The sequence below is a fragment of the Nuphar pumila genome, chromosome 9 (genome assembly GCF_984573655.1).
Source record: "Nuphar pumila chromosome 9, dmNupPumi1.hap1.1, whole genome shotgun sequence".
Classification (NCBI taxonomy): domain Eukaryota; kingdom Viridiplantae; phylum Streptophyta; class Magnoliopsida; order Nymphaeales; family Nymphaeaceae; genus Nuphar; species Nuphar pumila.
In genome coordinates this window covers 1,239,682-1,250,728 of record NC_143257.1, presented here as the reverse complement: position 1 = coordinate 1,250,728, position 11,047 = coordinate 1,239,682, and the positions used below count along the sequence as shown (strand labels likewise).

Here is an 11,047-nt window from a genome sequence, read left to right as displayed (position 1 = left end):
ATAAGGTTTCAAAAAATCAATGGCCTACCATTTTCATAAATTTTTGAGGCTCCAAATACCATTTTTTTCATCCAAAATGCATGATCAAAGTGTCAATTTTTAGTAAATCAATCATGTTGAACACATCTGTAAGATAAGATTTTCGAAAAAAAACACTGAAAATCCGATAAAATGTTTCTTAGTGGATAGGTTTTCTAGTGGGCAGGTTTTCATTTCTCATATATATATATATATATATATATATATATATATATATATATATATATATATATATATATATTGCCACGCCGGCCTAACCAGATTTCACCCCTCTAATACATCCTTGTTAGAGCACGACCGAAAAAAAGGAGCATTGAGCGACCCCCGAATCTCATTGTTTTCAAGAGCTTCCCTGCGAAGAGACATGACAAACCACCGGACGTCACCAAAATCAAGCGTTCGTCGACGCAAGCCGCGGACCAGAAACCCAACTAAGGATGCAAAGAATCCCTCAGACAACCTGAACGGGACCCTAACTGGAGCCTCCCACTTCCGGAGCAACACCGCAAAGGCCCAAGCATTAATCCCATCCCCCAACTCTAGGAGAGCCTCTTTGTTGTGAGAAACTAACCGACATGCTAGGGAATGAGAGAGAGAAAGAGAGAGAGAGAGAGAGAGAGCACGTTAAGCTCGTTAAGCAATGTCACCTTTTCTGCTCGGATTTAGTGCTCCTCAGCTTTCGGCCACAAATATCACCGATATTTTGAAAAGCCCATACAAGCCTCACGATACCAAACCGGCAAGCCTGGGATATTTTTTTAATATCTCTACTTGGAAATATGACGTTAATTTCTAATATATTTTATACTTTTATTGGCAATTTTTATAGTTTTAGTTGTATCGATATTTTCTCTAAAAATTCAGGTTTTTCTAAAATACATCCAGATTTTGACTAGAACTACGTTCGTCGCATTTAGTGAAGTACAAAATGGATTTCAAAGAATTTGTGAAATCCTTTTGTTTGATTTAAAGGAAAATGGATTTCAAAGAAGTTATGAAATCCTTTTGTTTGGAAACATAAACAACTCTGTAAAGAGTTCAGACTTCCAACTACTCCTTATTCCTCACTTTGTTAGGGAACCCATAGTATGGTATTTAAATATTAAAAAGGTAGAGAAAAGATATATTATATTTAATTATATAATTGTTATTTAAATTTTTTTGACACATTAATATTTAAATTATTGTCTTGTGTGGAAAATAATTTTACATATAATATGGATTACAATTGGATTGAATCTCATGCACAAAAAAATTAGGTATACTTTTAAAGCTATTAAGTTTTACCTTATGCATTGAGTTTTAATAAAAGTAAACTAACTCAAAATGCAATCTAAAAGCATAAGTACCATTAAAAAATAAAATAAAAGATTGATTATCAATTCAATCAACTATCTAATTTGTTAAGTTGACCTAAGTATTAACCTCAAACTTCCTAATAATAATGGCCAAAAAAACTCATATATAATTAAATGGATTACATCTGAATCTAACTATATATCTGATTTCAAACAGTGGTTTTAATCCAAAACACTTTTGAATATGTAAATCTAAATCGATATCAGAAACAAGGCTTAAGTTTAGACCAAAGATTTGAACAAATTCAATTGATTTTTAGCCTATTATTAACAACCCAAAGAATTTAGATGAGTGAATATGAGTTTATTAAGTGAGATTTGACAAAAAAAAAGAGTATATATTCAACCTAAATATGGATTTTATATAATGATTCTAGGTTTAGATATGACTCCAAATCCAAACAAGATGCTTCAATTTATGGAGTCAAAATTGTTTCTTATCCAAATCTAATGTCTGACCATTGTTTGGGATTTGTTTTACCTAATTGCAAATGAATATCAAACGACTAACATAAAAGAGAGAAGTGAATGTTTTTTAGTAACTACCCACCGGCGGTGAATGCCTTTTGGTAACTACTCACCGGAATCCCTTCAAAGTAACGATTATAAATACCTCCTTTATGAAAGGAGATGAAAGAGGGTAAAAGTGAGGATGTGTAACCTCCTAATCCCAACCTAAATTCACTATTCTCCAAATTCCTTCTCCCAAGCATCCTTAAAAAATTTGTAGTTTAACTCAAATAATTGTCTCTAACGCCTGATACTCTCCTCCCAAACACAACGTAATTTGTAATTTACTCTCACTCCTGAAAACACAGACTATCGCTATGCATTTTAGAAACTTCGAGCCTATGGAAGTTCGCTTCTCCCATTATATTCTCTGTGTTGAAACATGGATTGTTCCTGATTCAGCTGAACTCCATGGAGGAGACAACTCGGATCCTTCATGGCAGGCCGTGGAAGCACGGGACACTCTTTAGTTGTGCATCAGTGGACCCTTAGCATGGATCTAAAACTCCAAGCTTCTAATCATGTGCCTCTTTGGACTTGCTTGTCGAGTTTCTGTCTAATGTTGAACAAAAGATGTTTCCATGGGAATCTCAGTGTTCTTATAGGGACAATTTCTTGAAATATGTTATTTATCTACGAATAGAGAATCAAGTTTTGTCCAAGACTTACTACTTCCCAAACAAATCCTCCCGTACGTCAGATTTCCATCTCATACGACTTTGCCATTCCCTCCTGCTTTGGGATGTTTTATGCAAGGTGTGGCTCTAGTTTGTTCCTTGTTTGTTTTCAAGATTGGCTCATCAAAGAAAAGGTGAGTGAAACTAGAATGTACCGAACCAGTCAAACCGGTTTGCATCGCTTGAACGTAACTCATTTGTGATCAATTCGGCAGAACTTGAACCATCGAAGTATCCAGCCATCACGTGGAACAACATATCTGTGATGCTCAAATGGTTGAACCATTCCCCCACTTCTTTAGAGAATAAATTATAGGTGAAACCAAGGAAAATCGGCCAATAGTCTCATCGGTCGGCAACCATCCCAGCCACTCTGGGGGGTTATGCAGAAGCAGGGTAACTGCTCCCCCACAACAATCGATTCCAGTGGTGGCCCACGTAGCACCCTGATTGAAGAGTGTGGACCAGTCAAGGTTAAACATCGTCCAGGTCAGTCAGGGTTAAACAACGTCCACGTTGGAGTTCAGGGCCCACCAAAGTCAACCTCCCCTCCCATGTCAGATGGAACATCGACTCTCTCAGTTACACGGGGGACTGCAACAGAGTTTACATATGCTACCAAGGAACCAATAATGTGTTGTCAGTATCGGTATCGGCCTGAATCATTGGGCTGTCGATTCAGTTGTATCGACTCATACCGATATTCAGCTATATCGACCGATACAAATACAGTATCAGCTAAAAAAAACTATTTCATATCAATCATAATGTGACACATGTTAAAACCATTAAAACAATTTAAAAATAATATTAAAAAATATTTTTTATATTTTTTATATTTATTAAAAATGAGTTGAATCTCTCTTGAATGTATCGAAATTTTGTTGATATGATATGTATCTGCAGATACAGACCAATACGCACCGATACTGATAAACATTGCAACAAACGCTACAAACCTGCCTCCTGACGGCCTTGTTTCCTCGATCATGTCCCTTTCCAATGAACCGACCAAAGCTCGTCCGCGATACGAAGCCTAATTATGACAAAATACAAGAATACCCCTATAAAGAATGAAATGCACATGTTTAAAGTAAGAGGGTAGCACACAAAATAGTCCTACATATATTACATTAATCTTAACAAGAACCACCACTTAAGCTCACCAGTAATCTCTGCAAGAGCAATGGCCATCCATGAAATAATGAAACCTACTGGCATCTCGAACGATGATTTCCCTCCTGACGATCTTGGAAATGCATTTGATAGCAAGATGGTAATCATGGCAAACACAGAGGTTCTTCATAACCCTGATTGGAGAATCAACTGGCACATTCAGAAGCCCAAACACAATTGCAAGCTTCTCATTGTGGTGTGCCAGACAGAATTCCTTCTCTTTAATGTCCATATCATGCAAAACTGAACTTGTATCAGGCACATACCCAGATGCCTTCATCTCAACCATTAAATTCTTCATATATTCATCAATCTCCCTCCATTGAGGATTCGTTCTATCCCCCATACAAAACTGATAAACTTGGTTCTTAATTTCCAGCCAGCTTATTCAAGGCTCTTTCTTCACATTTGATTCCCTCATGGCATTCCTAACTTTGGTAACATCCTCCCATCTCTTTTCAGCTGCATGGATGTTTGAAAGCAAAACATATGGAGCAGAATCTTGAGGATCCAGCTAAAGAACAACCTCTGCAACCCGCTTTTTGACCTCTGCATTCCTATGAATCTTACAAGCAGATAAGAAAGTCTTCTAAATGACTGTATCAACTTTTACCGACATCGATCGAATCAATGTCTCAGACTCATCCAAATCACCCGACTGACCAAGAAGATCAACTGTACAAGTTTAGTGTTCCAATTTTCGCACCAACCCATACCACTCCTTCATCAATTTGAACTACTCCTGCGCTTCCACCTTCAGTCCATTGTGGCTACAAGCATTGAGGACATTCAGAAAAGTTATGGCATTCGGCTCCATCCCTTCCTTCTCCATCTTGTTAAACAACTCAATTGCATCTATTCCACATCCATGGAATCCAAATGCAGCAATCATCGAGCTCCACAGAACCACATTAGCATCCACAAACCGATAAAACGATTTGATTGAATCGTCCAAACACCCACATTTTAATTACATGCTGACTAGTGAACTTCTCATCGATACAGCTGAATCTGCACCAACCTTGATCACGTGAGCGTGAACCGGGCATCCTTGCCCACGCGTTGCAAGCTCAAAACAAGAAGTGATAACGCTCACGAAGGTGACACGGTCAGGTTTGAACCATTTACCCCTCATCCAATTGTTGTCTTCCAACACTTTCTCGGCATACCCAATCTGTGCCTGTCCTGCTATGACCGTGTTGCAGATAACAACGTTCTGCACAGGCATCTCTTCAATAACCAACTCTCCCCCATAAACATATCCGCATTTGATGTACATATTGGCGAGCAATCTCCCAACGCAAACATCCCATTGAAATATGGATTTAATCAAAACAACATGAATCTGCTCCCTCTGCCTCAACTCTAGCAGTTTAGCGCACCCTTTAAGAATGCTTCCAAGAGTGAACTGATGAGGCATGATACCCATCTTCAACATCGTCACAAAAAGCCATAACGCTTCTTCGTGATGCTCATACTTCACCAGCCCGGTGACCATCATGATCCAAGATGCCAAATTTCTCTCAGGCATTTCGTTGAATACTTCTTGTGCAAGATCCAAGTTGTCATTTTGCACGTACGCACCTAACATTATATTGAAAGACATGATATTTGGACAAGGCATAACATCGAACAATTGTCGTGTCTGTTGTATTCCATCGCATTTGGAGTATATATTGAGAAGATGGTTGCTGAGAAATCGATCGGAGGAGAGGCCTCTCGTGATTACGAGGGAGTGCAATTACATTCCCCTCGAGAGGGACTGATTGGGTACGCACCCTTGAAGGAGGTGAGAAACCAACCACGGGTCTGCCCAAAGCTAGATGAATTCTTCTCTACTCTTGATGGATTTTGGGGGGCGGGGGGGGGGGGGGGGGGTGTTCGAGTGGAGAGGGAGCGACCAAGGAGGGTGTTAGGATTCTTGCATTTGGAGAGAAGGCTCCGCACCATCAAAGGAAGTTTACCGGCCACTGCCAAATAAGAGAAACACAGAGAGAGGTTGTTGGAATTATGTGGCCATAAGTACAAAAGTATATAAAAGTTGAAAGGACATGACTGTTGAGGAAAATCAACGTAACAGTCAAAAGACACAGGTGAATGGCTGTGTCTTCTAAGTCTGTGCTTGATTAACGTTCGATTTGCAGTTTGCACAGTTGTGTCTGCACCAAATCCTCATTTTGCACAATTATCAAACAGAGAAATTAGCGAAGAGCTAAGTTAATTAACCTTTTTTAGGCATTATGCCAAACAGGACCGTCCACTGTAGCTTTCTTTTTACTGCCTCCTTTACGCATTTTGAATAACATATAGTATGCAGGTTTTCCTGAACACGGTGTATCTCATCTTTGAGGCTTGTTTTAGAACCCTCATAAGCAAACATGTAGTGTGCAGAAAGGACTCTGCACACCAAACCTTCGATAAGAGTAAAGGAGAGGGGATATACCTATTGGAAAGAAGCTCAATTTTCTGACTTTGATAATCAGAAAACCGCGCTGGCTGTTTAAGAGAGAGAGAAAGAGATAGAGAACGCACAATATGGAAAGAGAGAAAAGAGCATCGTGGTGGTTGGTGTCGTCAGTCCCCACAATTTCATTGCTCAAATCTCTCTCGGTTTTGGTACCAGCAAGCAAAATCTACATTGTAAATTCCGCTCTGCCCATAAGAGAAAGAGAGTGAGCAAACAAAAGGAAAAGAAAAAAAAAAGCATCTATAAGCAAAGACTCCTGGGCGGATGTAAGAGAGAGATTTTTCCTTTCACATAAAGATTAGGCTTTTCCAGCAAGAATCCGACTAAAGACATCTTGAATCAGCAGCCTATACTCGTCGTGATATTACCCTATTTGAAGTTGCGGCAGTGTTGCCATAAGACTGCCAATTTTTGTCAGTGTGATAAGTGGTTCCACCGATGACTCAGTAAAATCACCGGAGAGCCGCCGGCCGAGATCCACCATTGTCAGGTAGCCAAGCCGGAGAAGGAAAAAGGAAGAAGAAGGGTCGAGAGGAGAGAGACCCTTTTTCGTTCTTTTCATTTAATACTTCAAAGGGGTCCTTTTTGTGACAATTTCAGTAATAAACTATGATAATTACATCTCAGTGATTCATATTCTGATTATTTCATAAAAGGGCTTTATCATTAGAAAGGGGGGTTTTATTTTTTTGAAAATTCGAGAAAGATATCAGAAATAGTAGAACAGGTGTCTTATTTATTAAAATAGCAGAATAGGTTCCAGCTTACCTGATTTACAGAGCAATCCAATAGCCCTTTCTGAAAAATACAGAAAAGTGGTCGGATTGTTCTCAAAGCCTAAAAAAGAAGAATTATTATTTACTGAATAACATGTTTAATCTTTACAATTGCATGCTACTACTTTCTATTGTGATGAATCTCATGTTTAAACTGGTTTATTATTATTTGTTACATATTTTTTTATATTTATATGGAGAATGCACCCGGATCATAGACCTAGCCGCGCTGGCTTTGTCTGCCGTACTTATGGTCAATGTTCTAACAACCTAAAATTCTGTGGATTTACTTTTTGTTCCCAAGTTTGGGTGAGATGACACCCATGGGATTTAAAGCTAGATCGCCTACATAGCAGCCTAAGCCCCATCTCACTACCGCAAACCCCTTTGGGCTATTTGACATCATCAAGTGTGATGGAATACAAAAATAAACTCTCAAAGCGCATATCAAATTGATTTTTATTAAATGACTTGGGTTTTGTCTTAAGACATAATACATGATTTTGATACGTGATATTTTACTTTGCATATATTAATAAGTAGATATACCTGAGAAAAGATGGAGCTGAATTTAGTTTAGCTTTGGCATAAAGATAGCCATCTATAAATAATGATAAATAATCATCACAAAACATGCTTCCTATCTTTTTTTAATGGCTCTATACGTAAGTATTATGGTCAATGAGTGATTATTAAATTAATATGATGATTGATTTTAAGCAACGAGGCATGTTTGAAATTTTAAAAGATGTTTAGTTCGTTTAATGTTTTAATTGATACACAATCAATCCATGGATTTTTAAAACTTTAATTTCTTACCTATATATAAGTGAAGATGTGTTTTACTGACTTGAAAAAGACAAAAGCACTATTTGCAGAAAATGAAAAGGTCATGAAAAAGTCATAAGAGACCTGACTAATTTATACATATTATCTAACGAAATTCACCATGATGAGACTGAAAATATAATTCATGAGATGTTATGTTGAGAAATTCTTGGTAAATTAAAGGGAAGGAGGGAGGGAGGGGTAGTGTGCTCTTTAAAAAGAGAAGAAAGTCAAGTCTTTTGGAATTTAGACATTTCAAAGTTGTAGAACAACAAGTTTGCCATTAAAAATAAAGAAAGGAACTGTGAGAGAGAGGTGTGTAATATGAAGGTAACTGGATAAGTACACCCATCCTGATGTCTCAATCAGATATTGGTGGACCCATGGGTTTGGGTTGGGTCCAAAATATAGACTCAGTGAAAACGGGTCATGTCTTGGGTATTGTAAATGAAGACCCGAACTCAATCTGATTATTTAAGCAAACCCAAATGGTTTGCCGTATTTTAAAACCAATCTGACCTGAACGTGACCCAATTATGTATCCGTACCTGCTTAGTACCCGACCCAACAATATAGCTTAACCGACTTGTAGCTGAACCCGCTTCATACTCAATCCATTTGATAGTTTGTACTATATATTCAATTAAACATTTAAAGATATTGATAAATTTACAATTAATATGCATTGCATTTTTTTTATCCAAACTTTATTTCATTTTTTCATACTTCCTATTGCCCTTTTGTCAACTTATCAGATTGAAGTTAATCCCAGAATAATACTAGAAAACTCATTGAATTTGATACATTTTGAATATGATATATTATTGGTTTTTTGTTTCAACTTAAAATGTTTGTTAATACCCAAAACTCAAAAAAATGGGTTTATTAAAGACTTAATCCAGTTATACCCAAACCCATTAGCCCATATGCATCCACTGTTTCTAGTTATACCTGAACCCAAACCCAAACCCAAACTTGAATTAGATTGGATCGAGTTTGGATCTTTTAGACTTAATTTAAAATCGGATCTGATAAAAAGCGACTTGAACCTACACCCCTATTTAATTCAATGTAATGAATTGGATTACATCCGAATATAACTCTATATCAGATTTCAAATAGTGGTTTTAATCCAAAACACTTTTGAATATGTAAATCTAAATCGATATCAGAAACAAAGCTTAAGTTTAGACAAAAGGTTTGAACAAATTCATTTGATTTTTGCCATATTATTAAGAACCCAAAGAATTTAGATTAGTGAATATGAGTTTATTTAGTGAGATTTGACAAAAAAATTATATATTCAACCTGAATATGGATTTTATATAATGATTCTAGGTTTTGATATGACTCCAAATCCAAACAAGATGCTTCAATTTATGGAGTCAAAATTGTTTCTAATCCAAATCCAACGTCTGACCATTGTTTGGGATTTGTTTTACCTAATTACAAATGAATATCAAACAACATGAAAGAGAGAAGTGAATGTTTTTTGGTAACTACCCACTAGCGGTGAATGCCTTTTGGTAACTACTCACCGGAATCCCTTCAAAGTAAGGGTTATAAATACCTCCTCTAAGAAAAGAGAGGAAAGAGGGTAAAAGTGAGGATGTGTAACCTCTTAATCCCAACCTAAATTCACTATTCTCCACATTCGTTCTCCCAAGCATCCTTAAAAAAAATTTGTAGTTCAACTCAAATAATTGTCTCTAACCCCTGATACTCTCCTCCCAAACACAGCGTAATTTGTAATTTACTCTCAGACATGAAAACATAGACTATCGCTATGCATTTTAGAAACTTCGAGCCTATGGAAGTTTGATGCTCCCATTAAATTCTTCGTGCTAAATCATGGATTGTTCCTGATTCGGCTGAACTCCATGGAGGAGACAACTCGGATCCTTCACGGTAGGCCGTGGAAGGGCAGGACACTCTTTAGTTGTGCATCAATGGACCCTTAGCATGGATTGATCATGCATATATTTTAGGGATATTTCAGATAAAAATATGCATAATTTCATGAGAAAATGATTTAAAAACCCAATTTTATGTTAGTTTCGAGTAAAAGTGTTAAAATGATTTAAAAATAGAAATTGCTTGAAAATTAGTGTTGTTTTTCAATTTAATGAATATTTTAATGTTTGTCATTAATGTAGCATTGTGAGTTTCTAAAAATAAAATAAAAATTAGTGTTAAAATAGAGTTAGTCTAGTTTTGTTTAAAAACAAAAGTCAAAATGAGGCATTTTGTAAATAACTTTTTAGAAAGTATTTTTTTTAGAATTTCAAATATTTCAAAATGACCATCCGATGGCTTTAAAAAATCAACAAAGGGATTTTTTCAAATTGTCTTTCCACTTTGCCAGAACCCTCTCTTCTTCCCCTTCCTCTCCACCTCTCCTTACCTCTTCTTCCCCTTCTCCCTATTTCTCTCTTCTTCCCTTTTTCCGGTGGAGCTAATCAATCCGGTGATGGCTTGAGGATGGAAGGCCACCTCTCCTCTAACCCCTAAAGTTACGGTAAGTTCTTCTTCTTCCTCTTATTCTCTTCTCCTTTCTTCTTCTCCTCTTTTCTTCTCTTTTAGTCTCTTTCAATTTGTATTATAGGAATAGTTAATTTGATTTTCTGTTTAATATAGTGTAGTTTTCTGTTTTGATTCATTGTTTAGTTTCAATTTTTTTTACTTCTGGATTTTCCAGTTAAAAATTACATTTCCTATTTTGAAATTTCTGTTTTGCATTTTCTTTTATCATTTCTTAATTTTGTTTTTTTCTTTTATGTCATAGTTAAATAGTTCATTTCAGATATTAGTTAATATAGTTTGCAATTCAGTCATGGAAATTTAAAAAAAAACAAAAAAAAAATAGCTTAAAAGATTCATCTGTGATAATCTGATCTGAATGTCGTTTTAATCTGATAATATGATTTGAATTTTATTTTAATCTGATTTGAAGTTGTCGATAGTCTGATTTGAAATTTTGGTTTACCGTGATCTGAATCTGTCGCCGAATTTCATATATTTTCGCAAGTATTAGAGCATCCAGATCATCTGGATCTGGATCGATTCTTGTTCATGTTTTTTTTGGTTCACCTGAATCTAGATCATCTGCAAGACACCAAAAATTACAATGATAAATGTGAATCTTGATCTGCCATAATATCTATTCGGCAGATTCATTCCGGTGGATTTCAATTTGAGAATCCGGAAAATTCACAG

General features: G+C 36.4%; 1 pseudogene; it reads right to left on the bottom strand.

Moving 5' to 3' along the window:
* Positions 1-4,730: 4,730 nt before the first annotated feature.
* LOC149828154 (pentatricopeptide repeat-containing protein At2g41080 pseudogene) lies at positions 4,731-5,291 on the bottom strand (annotated as a pseudogene).
* Between the last annotated feature and the right edge of the window lie 5,756 nt (positions 5,292-11,047).